General features: G+C 45.1%; 1 protein-coding gene across 3 annotated transcripts in view; it reads left to right on the plus strand.

Annotated features, from left to right (window-relative positions):
• Positions 1–248: 248 nt before the first annotated feature.
• Positions 249–18870, plus strand: part of cemip (cell migration inducing hyaluronidase 1) — a 124211-nt gene continuing 105589 nt past the window's right edge. For 2 of the 3 annotated variants that reach the window (XM_080772129.1, XM_080772130.1), the window contains exon 1: positions 249–465. The gene's annotated coding sequence lies outside the window, so the exon portion shown is untranslated. The remainder of the gene's footprint in view (positions 466–18870) is intronic. The other variant, XM_080772131.1, reaches the window with a different exon arrangement.

The following is an 18870-nucleotide window of genomic DNA, read 5'->3' on the forward strand; positions in this document are numbered from 1 at the left end:
TATACCGTAATCATCATCACCATCTCCCGCCCACCCCCCCCCCACACACACACACACACACACAGTCACACACACACACACAACACACACACCACCACATTATTGGCATCCCAGAGACAGTCAGATTTAGGCTCCCATATTGTTGGACCTAACCAATCAGCGTGCAGTGGGCGTGGCTCTCTGTTCAGCTGTAGTAAATAGACGGAGCCGAGCTGAGAGAGAGAGAGATAGAGAGATGACTGTGTGTTACTGTTACAGTATGATATTATAATGTGTGTGTCTGCGCTGCAGTCTTAACTGTACATGAAGGCTTGTTGTTGAGTCGGTGCTGCTAACCAACTGGACGCTGTCCGTTCTAACTACCTGCAGGACGCTGTCCATTCTAAAGTCCTGTCTGCAAACAACGAGACGAGACCAACCTGCATGTTACAACTGTCCTCCGTCCGTCTGTCTGTACGTCTACAGGTTGGTACACTGTCTGTCTGTCTGTCTGTCTCTATATGACCAAGTATCTATCCATTCCATGCGTCGTGCGTGCTGGTGTCTCCATTTCGTTCCGCGCGTATTTTGCCCCCCAAGTGCTGCTACAGGTGGGCTGGAAAGGGTCTCTGTGTAGACTGTGTGTGGGTGTGTGTGTGTGTGTGTGTGTGTGTGTGTGTGTGTGTCAGTGTGTGTGTGTGCCAGGTAGCGCGCACGCCCGTGCTGCCATGCACGGTGAATGATGCACCACAGTAGTTTGTTTTTGGGGTTTATTCATTGAAAGTGTCTCTACTCTACCACCGGCTGCTCGGCATGACACGGTGGCAGCGGGTCTAGTGAACACAGCGGCGTTCTATCAGTGGCTGATTACAGTTCACCTCCACGGGGGAGCCGTGGAGGCATCAGGCTCGCTGCGGTACGTTCCACTGTTGCTTTGAAACGCGTACCTCTCCGGTAGCTTCCTTCATCCATTGATTGATTCATTGAAGTTTGCAGAATTACAGTACATTTCAAGCGCACAACTCGATACAGAAAACTGTTATTGTGAGTGGACGACCAATAAAGAAATAAAGAAAACATACAGTGAGGGGAAAAGGCGGTGGGTGAGAGAGAAAGCCTCTACAACGCACGGTGCCTTCCAGCACTCTGCAGACACGAGCCCACGACACGCACGGAGCGTTCCAGGGCCGTGCACGGCCCACGACATGCATGGTGCGTTCCTGAGCCGTGCACGGCCCAGTGGGCCCACGGCCACGGGGGACGTCAAGTCAAGTGCACTCGGTCTCAAACTCTCAATGAAAAGCGCCTCCGGATTTCTGAGGCTGAGTCAGTCAACCCTATAGAACTAACAGGTTAGTTGACTCTTTCAGCCTGAAGCTTATATGCAGCCTGTGGTGTACTGGAGTAACTGAACAACAATGCTTTATACGTTTTTCTATGTTTTCCATATTTAATTTAAATAGTTAATCTGTCATGCAAGCTATAGGCTTTCTGCTGTGGTTGTGAACTTGTGATGTGATTGTTACATGATGGTGATGTGATGGTGATATGACAGTGGTTTGATGGTGATATGACAGTGATGTGATGGTGATATGACAGTGGTTTGATGGTGATATGACAGTGATGTGATGGTGATATGACAGTAGTTTGATGGTGATATGACAGTGATGTGATGGTGATATGACAGTGATGTGATGGTGATATGACAGTGGTTTGATGGTGATATGACAGTGATGTGATGGTGATATGACAGTGGTTTGATGGTGATATGACAGTGGTTTGATGGTGATATGACAGTGGTTTGATGGTGATATGACAGTGGTTTGATGGTGATTTGACAGTGATGAGATGGTAATGTTACAGTGGTTTGATGTGATGGCGAGCCACTGCCGCTCGATAGAGGAAGTGATGGTGAGCCCTATAGAGGAAGTGGCATCCCTATCGTGGTACAAGATTGAAAATAGTTCTTAAAAAGCCCAGAAACATTATTACTTTAACAAAGTACTTTAAGGTTATAGAAAGGCTGAAAGACGGAGAACACAATGGATGATGTTGGTGGGTATAATATAGACTTAGTGATGATCTATGAGTCAATGTCAAGACTGACTGACTGACACACAGGTAGACAGACAGGCAGACAGGCAGACAGACAGACAGACAGACAGACAGGTAGGTATGGCGGGTACAGTAGACGCAGCACATGGTCAGACAGACGGGTAGAGGGGACAGACAGACAGACAGACAGACAGACCGGTATGGCGGGTACAGTAGACGCAGCACATGGTCAGACAGACGGGTAGAGGGGACAGAAAGACAGACATACAGACAGACAGGTATGGCGGGTACAGTAGACGCAGCACATGGTCAGACAGACAGGCAGACATGCAGACATACAGACAGGCAGACATACAGACAGACAGGGTCACAGACAGTGCGTGACATATTGGACAACAGAAGAAGCACATTGAACCTGAAGCCAAACGCCTGTGAGTGACAGGGAGGGGGGGGGGGGTGTCTCTGACATCTAAAGATTAGGGGGGGGGGGGGGGGGGAAGAGAGAGAGAGAGAGAGAGAATTTAGGATTTCACTGTTTTGCATTTTTTGCATATCAATGTCCAGCTGCTCTGGTGCGTCTAGTCTGGTCTGAGTTCAACTATCTGGTCTGGTGTGAGTTCAACTATTTCTGCTGTAGTTCTTCTAGACTGAGAGCTCCTGTGTGTGTGTGTGTGCGTGTGCGTGTGTGTGTGCGTGCGTGTGCGCGGTTCAGGCCAGCCAGAGTGCATCCATTCAGTGGAAAGTCTTGTACATTTTGCTACAGTATGTGAAGCTGAGAGACGAGGCCTCCAAACAGCTGGGCAGGAGTGGACACGTACACACACACACACACACACACACACACACACACACACACACAGGAGGAGTCAGTGTCAGAGTCTTGCCACCGTGGATGGCTGGGCGAGCAGCCAAAGGCCACAGTTTACCTCAGGAAACCATCAGCTCTCTACGCTGGATGGAGAGGGAGAGGAAAAACTCTCTCTCTCCCGTGTGTGTGTGTGTGTGCGTGCGAGTGTGAGTGTCTGTCTGTCTGTCTGTCTGTCTGTCTGTCTGTCCTGCGTGCATACTTGCTCTTTCCCCAACAAGTCTACTTTGTAAATCATATTTGGTGGAGTCTGTGTAGAAAGCACTGGCAGTACTTCTCTCTGGCCTATTGTGTGTGTGTGTGTGTGTGTGTGTGTGTGTGTGTGTCAGGCGTCTAATGGGCTGTGAAATGATTTTAGAGCAGTTGTTTTCAACACTCGTACTGTAAGGCCGGGTCAACCCCGCTATGCACGTGCACGACCGCACACGCACATGCGCGTACAAGCACACACACACACACACGTACGTGCACGCACTCTGTCTCCCTGTGCTCCCAATCCATGTTTTTAATTAATGGCATAAAGCAGCAGGCAGCGGGGCTTTGACTGAAGGGATAACTGGCTGTAAATTGATAGCAGGCATTCCCCTGGCATCTGACACTCTCATGCTGCTGGCGCTTATTTCTGTGTGTGTGTGTGTGTGTGTGTGTGTGTGTGTGTGTGTGTGTGCGCGCGTGCGTGTGTGCATGTGCGTGTGTGTGTGCCTGTGTGTCTGTCTGTGCGCGCGCGTGTGTGTGTGTGTGTGTGTGTGTGTGTGTGTGTGTGTGTGCGCACAAAAAAAAAATATATATATATATATATATATATAGCAGACTGCATCTCAGTGGACCCCTGCCTAAAGGATCCAATTTAGATCAAAGTCCCTCGAGGTAGACAGGTGTTTGTTGGATGGTCTCGCTATCCGTGCGTGCATGTGTGCAGCGCATGTGCGCAGGCTCGTTAGCCGGCGGTAACATACACACACACACACACACACACACACACACACACACACACACACACACACACACACACACACACACACACACACACTCCGTTGTACGACGGTGTGTCGTCGCACGACCTTAAACAAAATATCTTATAGATCTGCTCTTCTCCGACGTGCGACACAGTACTGCCGCACAAAGAAGTATAACTTCATCTTTAAATTGGGCTTTAGAGAGTTGTCCAACATCCCAACGGGAGATATCTTCAGACGGACAGGCTGGATTTATTTAGTCCTTCCTGTTGGATGTTCCATCCCTTTGTTCATTTCCCCTCATATCCACACAGCCTTATCTCTTACAGTATATACCGTATAGACATAGTGCTTTCTACACGCTATAGCTCTGGAATGCATTCCCAAAGGAAAACATAGCTTTTTCTTTTCTTTCTTCCTTTCCTGGGTGTTTTTGTATCTTGATATATTATCTTGCTGCTGTAAAGAGGAGGGGGGGCTGCACGCGACAGGCACGGCCAAGAATGCTTCAGACGTGATTAGCAGCCTTTAAGCGGAATCCCAAATGAGGCGGACGGAGATTAGGAACACGTGTGACTCCTGCGCAAGCCATCAACACCGTACTGACCTGACGCCATCAACACCGTACTGACCCTCCCCACCGCACTGACCCGTATCACTGATAGCTTATGGTATAGCGCACCTACACATTGATAGATGGATACAGATAGACAGATAGATATGTGTTCACACACATGTATGTATTGATATATATAGATACAGACAGATAGATATGTGTTCACACATGCGTATGCACACACACACAACTTAACCAGTCGCTTGTTTGACAAGCTCTGCCTCCCGAGAGCCAAGATATCTGTTTGGACAGGCCTCGCTATACGCATGGAAGGGCTCTGAGGAGAGACAGACAGTGTGTGTGTGTGTGTGTGTGTGTGTGTGTGTGTGTGCGCGCGCACACACTAAATCAGTGTGAGATTGTGTCTGACTGGGAAGGAACACTTGCAGTATAGACTGCGTAATGTGTGTATATTAATCAAAATTAGTGAAACATAATATGTAATTCCACCACCTCACACTGACTGTTCATATTTACATTTATAACATGTAATTCCACCACCTCACACTGACTATGTATGTGTTCATAATTACATTTATTGTGTACAAAGAAGCTCTACGCACACCAAAGTCCTTGTGGCGGTGCCGGAACACGGGAGAAAACTGTAGAGGAGATCGTGAAAACTCAAGAAGGTGGACGCACACGCCAATAGCCAGAGTGCCAATATTTTATTAGGACAGCAGGTAAGACAAAAATGAATCCAACATTTTGGCGGTTAAGCCTTGGTATATAGGCGCCAAACTGTCTGTCTCTCTCTGGCTCTGTAGGCGACAAACTGTCTGTCTCTCTCAGGCCCTGTTGGCGCCAAACTGTCTGTCTCTCTCTGGCCCTGTAGGCTCCATACTGTCTGTCTCTCTCTGGCCCTGTAGGCGACAAACTGTCTGTCTCTCTCTGGCCCTGTTGGCGCCAAACTGTCTGTCTCTCTCTGGCCCTGTAGGCTGCAAACTGTCTGTCTCTCTCTGGCCCCGTAGGCTCCAAACTGTGACTTTTCCAGCTCAAAATATCTTCTTCGTTCTGAGGAAGAGCGTTGAGCTCAAAATCAATGCAGCAAATAATCCGTCACATTGGAGCCCTCGGTGTGCTCCTGTCTGTAACTGTCTGTTTGTCGCTCTGCACCTGTCTGTCTGTCTGTCTGTCTGTTTGTCGCTCTGCACCTGTCTGTCTGTCTGTCTGTCTGTCTGACTGTACCTGCCCATGTTTGGCTTAGGGATGAGTATGGACGTCGTTGGCCTTTTTTTCTACAGTGTGAAACGAGACCACCGACCCTCCCTGATGAAGGCTTAACCGCCAAAATGTTGGATACATTTTTGTCTTACCTGCTGTCCTAATAAAATATTGGCACTCTGGCTATTGGCGTGTGCGTCCACCTTCTTGTTTTTTCAAGAAATCCTCCATAATTACATTTATAACATGTACAGTAATTCCACCACCTCACACTGACTGTATGTGTTCATAATCATAATTACAGTAAGTCTGTTTCTGTTGTGTGCTGTTTTTTCTTTCTTTGTCTTCTTTGTATTCAAGTTGTGTTTTACTCTGCTGCAGTTTATTGCGCTGTTTTACGATGTTTTCGGTCCGTGTGGGACTCTTGACTGGTTGTCATTTTAAATGTGCTTCTGTAAAAAGAGAAATGGAGTTGAGTGTGAGTTTGAGTGTGAGAGCTTATCGTTCTTTGTGCTTCCGTACTATAGGACTCTGGGTTGTCTTCTGTCATTTTAATGCGCTCTATAAAAAGAGAAATGGAGCGTGAGTGTGATCCGCAGCCACGGCATCGTAATAATGGAGACAGAGACTCCACTCACTCATATAATTCCGCTGCTGCCTTTCCTTTCATCCAGGTAGTCACTCTGATATACGGCTGCCTTCCAGGTACAGCTGATGTGTTAGTTTATTATGAGCTGAACCAGAGTCTCCTCTGGTACAGAACATGTGATGTGTGAGCCACGATGTTATACTTCCCACACAAGATTCGGCACCAACAAGGGACTAAATTATTTTCGCTCCTATGCCACCAAAATGTGGAACGCCCTACCAACAGTCATTAAGACATGTGAATCCCTTGACTGCTTCAAAACCGCTCTCAAAGGGCACCTACGGACGGCTGCAAATCGAAACTGGCCCCCTTAAAATCTGACTATGAGAGGAGCACGTAACTTTTGGGAAAGTGTCATAGTAGCTTGTTTACAACTGAAACGGACTTCCTGTGCACTGACTTCCTCTTCAAAATAAGAGCCACATGTAATGATTAGTCAACACTTGTTTTATATCTAAGTCTACTTACAGGACGTTGACATGACATTTGAGTTCTCAGTTCCTTTTGAATGCCTGTCAGATTTCTCCACATAACTGTCTCGCGTACAGTATGTGCACTGGCGCATCGGTTGTGTGCCGCCCTGAACATGTAAACACAACATGAACATAGTACTCTTATTATGCATATCGCATACTGTCTGTGTGTGTGTGTGTGTGTGTGTGTGTGTGTGTGTGTGTGTGCACGTGCATGCATGCTTGTGTGTGTGTGTGTGTGTGTGTGTGTATTTGTGTCTTATCCGTGTGCACCTGCAGGCGTGTGTCGTTGCATTTGAGCTGTAATGACTTGAGGAGGGTTTGACAGACCAGTGACAGAATCATTTCTCTGGGCTCTAGAATTATAGTGGCTGCAGGTCTGCGTGCGTGCATGCGTGCGTGTGTGCGTCTAGTGGCTGTCAGTCTGCTGACAGGTGTCACACTGGCCTCGGTGCCTTCATCATTTTGGCTGCTGTTGGCTGGCCATAATCCTGTACCCGCTATCAGCCAGAGAGGAGAGAATGAGAGACAGAAGGAGATTGTTCCTGGTGGGGGATGAGGTGATAGCTGGGATATATCTGCTCTGCTCTGCTCTGTTCTGCTCTGTTCTGCTCTGTTCTGTTCTGTTCTGTTCTGCTCTGTTCTGTTCTGCTCTGCTCTGCTCTGCTCTGCTCTGCTCTGTTCTGTTCTGCTCTGCTCTGCTCTGCTCTGTTCTGCTCTGCTCTGCTCTGCGGAGGTGAAATAAATGTTTTATAGATTGATACAGCTGTTCATATTGATCCAGTAGAATTGGTTTATTCCACTGTTCATATTGATCCCGTAGGAGATCCAGTAGGAGATCCACCATTGGCTTATAGGCAGTATGGGGTCAGACTCCCATTGGCTTAGGCAGTATGGGGTCAGACTCCCATTGGCTTAGGCAGTATGGGGTCAGACTCCCATTGGCTTAGAGGGGCAGTCATCACTAGGTCTCTTCCACCAGAGGGCGAATATAAAATCAGTTACTGTATTGAAGTTAAAACCAAGCCATGCAACAGTGTTTGAATGGAATATATGGACTAATGCCTATTATATATTCACATCACACATAATCACACATTAAGCTTGTCTGAACATTTCTGAGTTATTCAGCGACGAGTCATCAGAAAAGTAAACGTCTGGGAGTTTCACATTGTTTAAAGGAACCTTTGAGCTAACACTGCAGTGTGTGTGTGTGTGTGTGTGTGTGTGTGTGTGTGTGTGTGTGTGTGTGTGCGTGTATGACTGTATAGGCATCGCCAGCCTCAGTCAAACCCGGGGAGAGATCTGAACTGGGATCAGAAGAACCCACCTGGTGATCTTCCAACCACCCTAAAGTCGACAAAACACACAAAGTGTGCGCGTGGCGCCGAATATCCAATGCGTTTTCATGGATAAATAAATATGCTGTGGGTGTGTGTGGGTGTGTGCGGGGGGGTTCTCCCCAGTGGACGCTGAATAATACATCACTGAGTCTCTCAGAGAGAGAGAGAGAGAGAGAGAGAGAGAGACCTTGTCTTTCATCAGTCTACTAGGTGCCAATCTAATCCCGTGTTGCTGTCACTGCACACTGTGGTGGAAAGTAACTGTCAAGTGCTGTACTTGTATTTACATGTTCCAATACCATTAGAGGCAAATATTGTACTTTTTATTCCTCTACAAATTTGGTAAATGTAGTCACTAGTTTTACTGATAAATGTAGTCACAAGTCCTACATTAACCCATTCAGCCTGGCCATTTAAATAGATGATCTACAAGTCCTACATTAACCCATTCAGCCTGGCCATTTAAATAGATGATCTACAAGTCCTACATTAACCCATTCAGCCTGGCCATTTAAATAGATGATCTACAAGTCCTACATTAACCCATTCAGCCTGGCCATTTAAATAGATGATCTACAAGTCCTACATTAACCCATTCAGCCTGGCCATTTAAATAGATGATCTACAAGTCCTACATTAACCCATTCAGCCTGGCCATTTAAATAGATGATCTACAAGTCCTACATTAACCCATTGACGCCTGGTGCAACGTATACGTTGTTCTACCCTTGATGCCGGCGCGCTCTCTGTGTCTCATCAGCTATTGCTATACAACAGCAACATAACTATTTAAAAAAAAAATCACCAGAATTTGAAGGTTTTCAGAAACCTTATAGGTCAGGCCCTAGAAGGCGTTCCCAGATTCGGCCTCAGGCATCAATGGGTTAACCCATTCAGCCTGGCCATTTAAATAGATGATCTACAAGTCCTACATTAACCCATTCAGCCTGGCCATTTAAATAGATGATCTACAAGTCCTACATTAACCCATTCAGCCTGGCCATTTAAATAGATGATCTACAAGTCCTACATTAACCCATTCAGCCTGGCCATTTAAATAGATGATCTACAAGTCCTACATTAACCCATTCAGCCTGGCCATTTAAATAGATGATCTACAAGTCCTACATTAACCCATTCAGCCTGGCCATTTAAATAGATGATCTACAAGTCCTACATTAACCCATTCAGCCTGGCCATTTAAATAGATGATCTACAAGTCCTACATTAACCCATTCAGCCTGGCCATTTAAATAGATGATCTACAAGTCCTACATTAACCCATTCAGCCTGGCCATTTAAATAGATGATCTACAAGTCCTACATTAACCCATTCAGCCTGGCCATTTAAATAGATGATCTACAAGTCCTACATTAACCCATTCAGCCTGGCCATTTAAATAGATGATCTACAAGTCCTACATTAACCCATTCAGCCTGGCCATTTAAATAGATGATCTACAAGTCCTACATTAACCCATTCAGCCTGGCCATTTAAATAGATGATCTACAAGTCCTACATTAACCCATTCAGCCTGGCCATTTAAATAGATGATCTACAAGTCCTACATTAACCCATTCAGCCTGGCCATTTAAATAGATGATCTACAAGTCCTACATTAACCCATTCAGCCTGGCCATTTAAATAGATGATCTACAAGTCCTACATTAACCCATTCAGCCTGGCCATTTAAATAGATGATCTACAAGTCCTACATTAACCCATTCAGCCTGGCCATTTAAATAGATGATCTACAAGTCCTACATTAACCCATTCAGCCTGGCCATTTAAATAGATGATCTACAAGTCCTACATTAACCCATTCAGCCTGGCCATTTAAATAGATGATCTACAAGATCTATTTTCAAATGATTTGTATACATTTCAAACATCGGAACAGGCCATTCTGCATCATGACTACTTAGTAGTCAACACTAACCCTTACTTATACCTTTGGTACTTTAAGTATATTTGATCTAACTCCATTTAGGACAATTCTACAAATCTTCTAAAATTCAACAAACAAACAAAGTCTTCTAAATCGTGTGTTTCTATGCCAGTGTTCTCAAACATTTTCATGTGAAGGACCCCCACAATTGTATGTAATTGGCTTCCGACCCCCATCTGAAAATAGGTTGTTCCAGCCAGGGACCCCCCCAGAAGCAAAGATTTGAGTTAAAAACGTTCGCTGTGATTGAATATGTATATATTCAAAGATTTGTGCCACATTTTTCAATAGCTAAAGTATAACATGATGCTTAAAACACCAAAATGGGGTTCCCGTCCTGAATGTGTTTTAATGGCGAACCTTCCGGGACATTCTAGCTTTGAGGCGACTGCTGTCAATCACTGTCCATCTACATGTTCAGTGCGACACTTTATTAGAGAGTATGCGCGTGACATCATCATCAAACCCGGAAGTTATGCAGGAATGCCTACCGAGTGGCAAAAAACTACTTTCTGGCCTTGACAGCCCAGACATCCAAACAGAAAAGTCCTTTCTGATTGCATTAAACAACGTTAAACAATGTTAAACTCACTTCGCATGTTGCTTTGCCACTCACTTTGCCACTCGATGTGCCATTCACTTTAAGCATGCGCCTACCCTCTATTGGCCCATATGTGTTTTATTAGTGCATGCTCAGAGACATGCGTGTACTTCTTCTTCATAGGACACTGCAGTATGCTTCATGCATCACCACAGATGGTGTTCGGGGGACATCCTTAGTGTGTGTGTGTGTGTGTGTGTGTGTGTGTGTGTGTGTGTGTGTGTGACACACACACACACACACACACACACACACACACACACACACCACTATCCACCACAAAAAAACCCGAATGGTTCAAGGCCATAAATTAATCTCAGGGAGTATTTTACCTCTATAACAGGTCATAGCAGAGCAAAGAGGTATTTTTTGGGCAAGTCCTACATCATTATTGTACTTAATACCCTCTGTATTGCTCACAGCCACTGTTAATTGGCCTGCTGACACTATAATAAAGATATGAACGAACCCTCATGTGGGCTGTCAATCATCTGCTCCTTGGGTTTATGACTTCGGGCAAGAAAAGGCCTTTCAATGCAAACACGCACAACTCACGCGCACACGCACGATTCGTCGGCGTGCACCAGCACTGTGCGTCATGCATGTGTGCAATGTGCGTGTGTGTGTGTGCTTGTAGAAGCTTGTAGATCAGCAACCTGAAAACAAGAAATTATATTTGTCAGGTGTAACAAGCGCTGTCTCCATTGTGCATCATTCCTGCTCTCAAGTTTAGCTCTTAACATTAGGCGCTGTTATCAGACGCTCTGCTCCGCGCTGCACTGTTTATACAGGTATATATATATATATTATGTCTATGGGTGTAGAGTGAGACTCTAGACTTGACAAAACACGGTGATGATTTTGGCCATGTTATCTGCTGGTGTTGATCCACTGACAGTGGAAACTCAACACAGCCATCTTTTTAGAGTACATTGTGCTTCAGTATGTTGACAAGCTTCATGGAGATGCTATTTTTCCTTTCCAGCTCGATTTGGCACCTGCCCACAGAGCCAAAACTACTAGTAACTGGTGTACTGACCTTGGTATTACTGTGCTTAACCAGCGAACTGGCCTGAACTGAACCTCACAGATAATCTAGGTTGTGTTGTCAAGAGGAAGGTGTGATTTTATCAGGGTAATAGCTGGTTTTCTCTTATTCCTGTAAAGAGGAAGGTGTGAGACATGAGACTCAACAATACACATTAATTTACGGCTGTTATCAAACAAACCTGGGTTTCCATAACACCTCAACAGTGCCACAGGCTGATCACCTCCATGCCACGCCCCATTGATGAAATAATTTGTTCAAAAGTAGCCCAGACCAAGTATTGACTGCATACATTAATATACTTTTCAGATGGTCGACATTTCTCGTAATTTTCTTTTCTTTTTCTCGTAAAATATTCTAATTTATTGAGATAGGATTTTTTCATTCTCATGAGCTGTACGCCATAATCATCAAAAAGGTTTTAAATACTCACTTTATGCACAATGGGGCTGTTTCAGAGTATGGGGTCAGACTCACTAGTAAAAACGGGCCTGTTGTATGTCAGAGAGAGAGAGAGAGAGAGAGAGAGAGAGCATTCAATTAAACCGAGCTTCAGGCCCATTAAACGCTTGAAGAGAGAGAAAGAACACACACACACACACACACACACACGCTCAAGCCTGTACCTGCTGGGCAAATGATTAGCATCCTAGCGCCACGCGTCGCAAATGGGAAGAAGGCAATAGCGGGAGGGTGATACTCAATACTGTTTTTTTTTTTTTTGTAAATGTGGCAACCTAGCGGGAATAGTGTACTGTACTGTACTGTAGTCCTCTGCACGGTCCTGTCCTGCACTGTACTGTACTGTACTGTACTGTGGTGTGGTGTGGTGTGCTGTGCTGTGCTGTGCTCGTGCGCTGTGCCTTACCATACGGTACTGCACTGTACTGTACCGTGCTCTACTGTAGCATACTGTGCTGTACCGTGCATGTGCGTGTGTGCAGTGAAAAGGGGATGGGCGGGCCGGGGAATGAGGAAGTTGTGATGTAATTTGCATCACAGCGAAATGTGCGCAATAACAATGTGTCTGACAAAAGTAATATTTGTACAGTAAATATGGCAGTTGTGGGGAAGCAATGTAGTGCATCTGGATTCGGGTGGCGTGCAGGATTTTTTGTGCATGGAGAGATGTGTGCTAACGTGGTTAGGAGAAGGAGAACGGATAAACGGCCATGTGCTTGTGTACCTAGAAGGATTAGTGCGTGTGTGCGTGTAGAGGTATCTGTGGCTTACAGAGACAGACAGGAAGGAAAGGTGTTGCAGACTTTACTGTGAGCTGTTGTAACGCCTGGGATTCGATCCCGGCTCTCCCTTGTGGAAAGAAAGCCAAACATCTTAACCGCTAAGCCAAAGGGAATTCCTCGTGGCTCAGACAGAGGAGATATTGGACTTTAAGCTGCGTTAGGCTGAGGTTGGGAGCCACTCTGACACACGAGGACACTTTGCAGTCTCATGGACGGCAGGTGTGATTTCAAAGCAACACGGACAGAGTGCCTGAATGCAACCGAGTGTGAAATGCTTCATTATGAGATTACGCTGCGGTTGTTCCGTGACACCTGAAGTCCAGGTGAGGCTGTTCATCGTAGCTTTGAGCTAAACACTGTCAATGTTCCATTCCTTCAGTCCAGAGAGACAGAATACCTCGGGAGAGCTAAAGGCTGCAATGTTCCATTCCTTCAGTCCACAGAGAAAGAGAATACCTCAGAAGAGCTAAACGCTGTCAACGTTCCATTCCTTCAGTCCACAGAGAGAGAATACCTCGGAAGATCACTTCTATTTGAAGCACTTAAGCCCCTGATTGAAGATAATAATAGGTTTCCTTTGTTTCCATGGCAACTGTCTCGTCTCGTGAAACGGGCCAGTCATGATGTGGATCATTTTAGATCTTTGATTCTCAACGTTTTTTAAGGACATTCCATTTTGGAGATGCATTCGGGTCACGGAACCACCTTTTATCTCTGGAAGTAGACTACACTATGTAACACTCAGTGTCGATGTAACCCTGAAAGGGTACAGAATGAACCAAATAGACCCGTAAGGGTTTGTATGGGGGTCTTTGCCATGGAAATGTTTTCTCTAGCGCCAGTTGAGTGAAGCTGCGCAAAGAACAGGATGTCTGTAGTGTACTGTGTGTCTCAAAGATTAGATTCATCACATGCTCAGTGCAATCACTTTGAGACTTTTCTCACTCACACACCTCAGATAGCCTTTGGGCCTACCTAACCTTAACTCAATCTCTGCTGGGCGTGTTCGGACGGATTCAATTAATCGCCTCAGATCGCCTAGAAAACGTGATTACACGCACACTTAGTGTTATTATTGTCACAGTGGCAGAAGGACAGAACCCAAATGCAGAGGCAGAGCATGAAATTAACTGATTTATTGTACCAAACCCGGTCAAGCATACAACATAAGGTTAGCAGTAGCAAAGCTGAACGTACAGAAGCACAAAAAACAAAAAGCAGAATGTCCAAAAGTGCAAACCTTCAACAATACACAAGGCAGAGAAGTCCAAACCAAACAGAAGTCCAAACAGGGAACCAGCAACTCCAAGAACAACACGGGAAACAAAGACTTATGTTCTGACAGTGTGAGTTAGGCATGAGTCCAGTTTTATAGTGAGCAGTGATTGTGGAAGTGTTGACAGGTTTGTATTGTGGGCATGGCTGGGCTGGGGATGGAGTGGGAACAGGTGTGTGACAAGTGACTGAGGGTAGGAATGGAGAGTGGGAGTGGCTGACAGGGAGACATGGTCTGCACACCATGACAATTATGCGATCCAGCATCGCACATATTATATTTTATGTTTTGATTCTGTGACAATTCTGTCCACAAACCCACACACATCTAGAAGATCTGTCCACAAACCCACACACATCTAGAACATCTGTCCACAAACCCACACACATCTAGAACATCTGTCCACAATCCCACACATCTAGAACATCTGTCCACAAACCCACACACATCTAGAAGATCTGTCCACAAACCCACACACATCTAGAACATCTGTCCACAAACCCACACACATCTAGAACATCTGTCCACAATCCCACACATCTAGAACATCTGTCCACAAACCCACACACATCTAGAACATTTGTCCACAAACCCACACACATCTAGAACATCTGTCCACAATCCCACACATCTAGAACATCTGTCCACAATCCCACACGCATCTAGAACATCTGTCCACAAACCTCTCATCTCAGCACATCCACGCTACGCTGTTTCGCTCTCATTTTGACACCTGCAGATGTGTGACAACGAGCTGTTCAGACACCTGTGTTTTCGTGTTAATATTCCAGTCTATTTTCAGCCGATTACAGTCGTGATAAACTCTACCAATTAACAGCTTTTCTGTCACATCGCTCACACATCATGAGCAGTTGCTATGAGTGATTTACTCATAGTAGACGTCCTTGGGTTCATGAAAGGTGATTATTGTTATTCTAGTAATCATAGAAATGTTCCAGGAGGGTGCTGGGTGGAACTGCTGGGTGCAGCTGAAAGACATCTGGATCTTTTTCAGCATCTAGGCCGCTGTAAAACACCAGACAAATACACACGCATGAATGAATAATTTATGAACAATAACTGATTATAGTAGTTTCCTAAGTATTACATAACAACTAATTGGTGATTTGTTGGTTCAGAAATTCAGAATTAAGATTGTCAGGATAGATGCACAACTATCCACATGCATGCTTTTAACTAGTCTATACTTGTACAACTACAGTGTAAGTTGGTTCACGTTCCTATAAGGTTGTGCGGCGGTGGCTCAGTGGTAGAGAACTGGCAACCGCAAGGTTGCCAGTTCGTTCGATTTAGTGTCCTTGAGCAAGACTCTGAAACCCCTAATTGCTCCTGATGTGCTGGTTGGTGCCTTGCATGGTTTACTCCGGCATCGGTGTGTGAATGGACAATCTATGTGAAGAACCTTGGATAAAGGCGCTGTGTGTGTGTGTGTGTGTGTGTGTGTGTGTGTGTAGTGCTGAAGTGGTTAATGAATGCTTTGTAATTCATCTAAATCTACTAAACTAAGGCTTTCTCATAATTGTAGTGGAGTAAAAGTACAATATTTGGATCCGAGTTGTAGTGGAGTAGAAAGTATCGAAAATTAGAAATACTCAAGTAAAGTAAAAGAACACATTTGTACTCAAGTGCAGTACTTTAGTAAATGTAGTTACTTTCCACCACTGGAAATAACAAGCCTACATTTTTGTATTAACCCTGTGACACCCAGCGTTGCAATACTACAACATATTTTTTATTAATTAATTCATTAATTCATTAATAATATTATTATTGTTCTTTTTTCACCTAAACGTCATCATTGATGTTCATTGCAATGCAATTGGTCATGATATTTGCATATAAATACCCCCCATAGAGGCTGAAATTAACACAAACTGACTGTGCAATTTTGAACAATTTTTAACCCATGACCTTTGACCTTTAACCCTGATAAAAGTAAGTAAAATAACTGTAATATATGTTTTTGTTTTTTTCATTTCCTCTGAGTAGTAAAAATTTGTAGTCAGGCTGAAATCTGTTTTTTGTAAGTAGAAATTAATCCGGGTAGGTAGTGGTACCCTCACATGTTCTCCCCGTGTCCCCTAGGGTAGGTACCCTCACATGTTCTCCCTGTGTCCCCTAGGGTAGGTACCCTCACATGTTCTCCCCGATGCTTATTGGAGCATCTCGTTAAGGTTTGGGGAATGTTTGTGGTTTTCTCTTTGGGAACCTGACATGTAGAAAAATGAAAAATGAGCTATCATGCAGGAATGTTCTCACATCAGAGACTCACATTACAAACTTTACTCTGGTGTACAGAATAGATACATAACTCAGATTACACCCTCTGTACAGATACATAACTCACAGTATACAGAAAACGTTCTTGGATTGGGTCTTGAAATACTCTACTGTCTTGTATCTAAACCCTTTATCTTAAATACTCTACTGTCTTGTATCCGAACCCTTTATCTTAAATACTCTACTCACTGTCATGCAGAAAGCTTGTATCTGAACCCTTTATCTTAAATACTCTACTGTCATGCTGCAGAAAGCTTGTATCTGAACCTTTATCTTAAATACTCTACTGTCATACAGAAAGCTTGTATCTGAACCTTTATCTTAAATATATATATAAAAATAAATCCTCCTCTTTCCCCCTTTGTTCTTGTCCCAGGTAATTCAACCTGACGGTTTGGTCGTTGCGTTTTAAAAAACCCAGAGGCCGTGTGCCGATGTCCATTCCAGAATGATATATTCTCTCTTCTCCGCGGCAGCAACAAGATGTAACCTTTCACAATAGTGGAATCCATTTCCCTTCCTTTCAGTCAAACATGATGGATTTGCTCTCCTCTTCGTATTGCCAGGCTTGCTCAGGGGACTCGGCTTAGAGCGAACTCTTTATGGCCATGATTGAAAGTGAATGCCTTAAATCCTGGCACCTGGCTTCACCCCTGGAGGAACACTCTGCTGAGCTGCTAGTCCTGCTTGTTCCTGTCCGTCAGTCCGTCGTCTGTCCGTCTGTCCGTCCGTCCGCCCGCCCGCCCGTCTGTCCGTCTGTCCGTCCGTCCGTCGTCTGTCCGTCCGCCCGCCCGCCCGTCTGTCCGTCCGTCTGTCTCAGTGTGCTTCTCTTTTGCAACAGAGGATTTACAGCTAAGACAATGGATATTGTTTCTGGGTACAATTTAGGCATTTGGCAGACGTTCTTAGTCCAGAGCGATTTACAGTAAGCAAGAACAACAAATACATAGAAAAGTCATCATGAAACTATTATGGAATATCTATATAATGAACTATGCATATACCGGTACACTATATAGTGCTATGTCTACATAAAATGCTATCTAGGTTGCATAAGTTGAGCCTTTGCATACGCCTGTAGGAGGTCGAGGCTAGAGCAAGTGCTACGGCAAGGGCTTTATACGAGTCTGAAGAGGTGGGTTTTCAGACTACGGCGGAAGATTGGGAGTGAGGCTGCAGTTCTGACTGCAATGGGAAGTTCATTCCATAGTTTAGATTCAGAGTGAGACTGCAGTTCTGACTGCAATGGGTCGTCCTTAGGGGCAGGGTGGGAGAGGAAGTGACAGAGGAGGATGGGAGAGGAGAGGAGAGGGTAAAAGGATGGGTGGAGGAAGAGGTGGAGTCTTGTCAATGTCGGTGTGTATGGAAGGAAAATGATGATATATAATATATTTTAGTCTTTTGAATAACATTGCATTCGGATTTAGTCATATTTCAGTCGTGTAGAGTTTTAGTCATATTGCAGTCATGTAGAGTTGGATGGATGGATGGACTGATGGATGGATGGATGGATGGATGGACTGATGGATGGATGGATGGATGGATGGATGGATGGATGGATGGATGGATGGACTGATGGATGGATGGATGGATGGATGGATGGATGGATGGACTGATGGATGGATGGATGGATGGATGGATGGACTGATGGATGGATGGATGGATGGATGGATGGATGGATGGACTGATGGATGGATGGATGGATGGATGGATGGATGGATGGATGGATGGACTGATGGATGGATGGATGGATGGATGGATGGATGGATGGATGGATGGATGGATGGATGGATGGACTGATGGATGGATGGATGGATGGACGGATGGACTGATGGATGGATGGATGGATGGATGGATGGATGGACTGATGGATGGATGGCAGAGACAGAGAGAAATAAAAGGGAGTTTGGAATGCAAATTGAATCAGTGGAATAGTCGGATGGGATCGATCACCATGACAGTCTAATACGCTGCGATGGAAGAGAGTCAATATTTAGAGAGAGAGAGATAGAGCGCCTGTTAGCTGTGGGAGAGAGAGAGAGAGCTGGGAACAGATCAGAATAGATAGAGCTAATGTGGGAGGACAGTGTAAAGCTCTGTCCCCCCCCTCTCTTCCCCCCCCCACCCCGCTATCTCCTCTCTCTCTGTAGCTCTGTGTCTCTCTCCCCTCACTATCTCCTCTCACTCTGTAGCTCTGTGTCTCTCTCCCCCGCTATCTCCCCTCTCTCTCTCTGTAGCTCTGTGTCTCTCTCCCGCTCATTCTGCTTCCTGTTAACTGGCTGATAAGCGAGTGTGGATTCCGGCCCTCGTTCGTGCCAAATGGCCACGCCCCCTCAGCTCGGGAGCTTTTG

The sequence above is a fragment of the Protomyctophum bolini genome (genome assembly GCF_963924005.1).
Source record: "Protomyctophum bolini genome assembly, chromosome: 1".
In the NCBI taxonomy this organism is placed as follows: Eukaryota; Metazoa; Chordata; class Actinopteri; order Myctophiformes; family Myctophidae; genus Protomyctophum; species Protomyctophum bolini.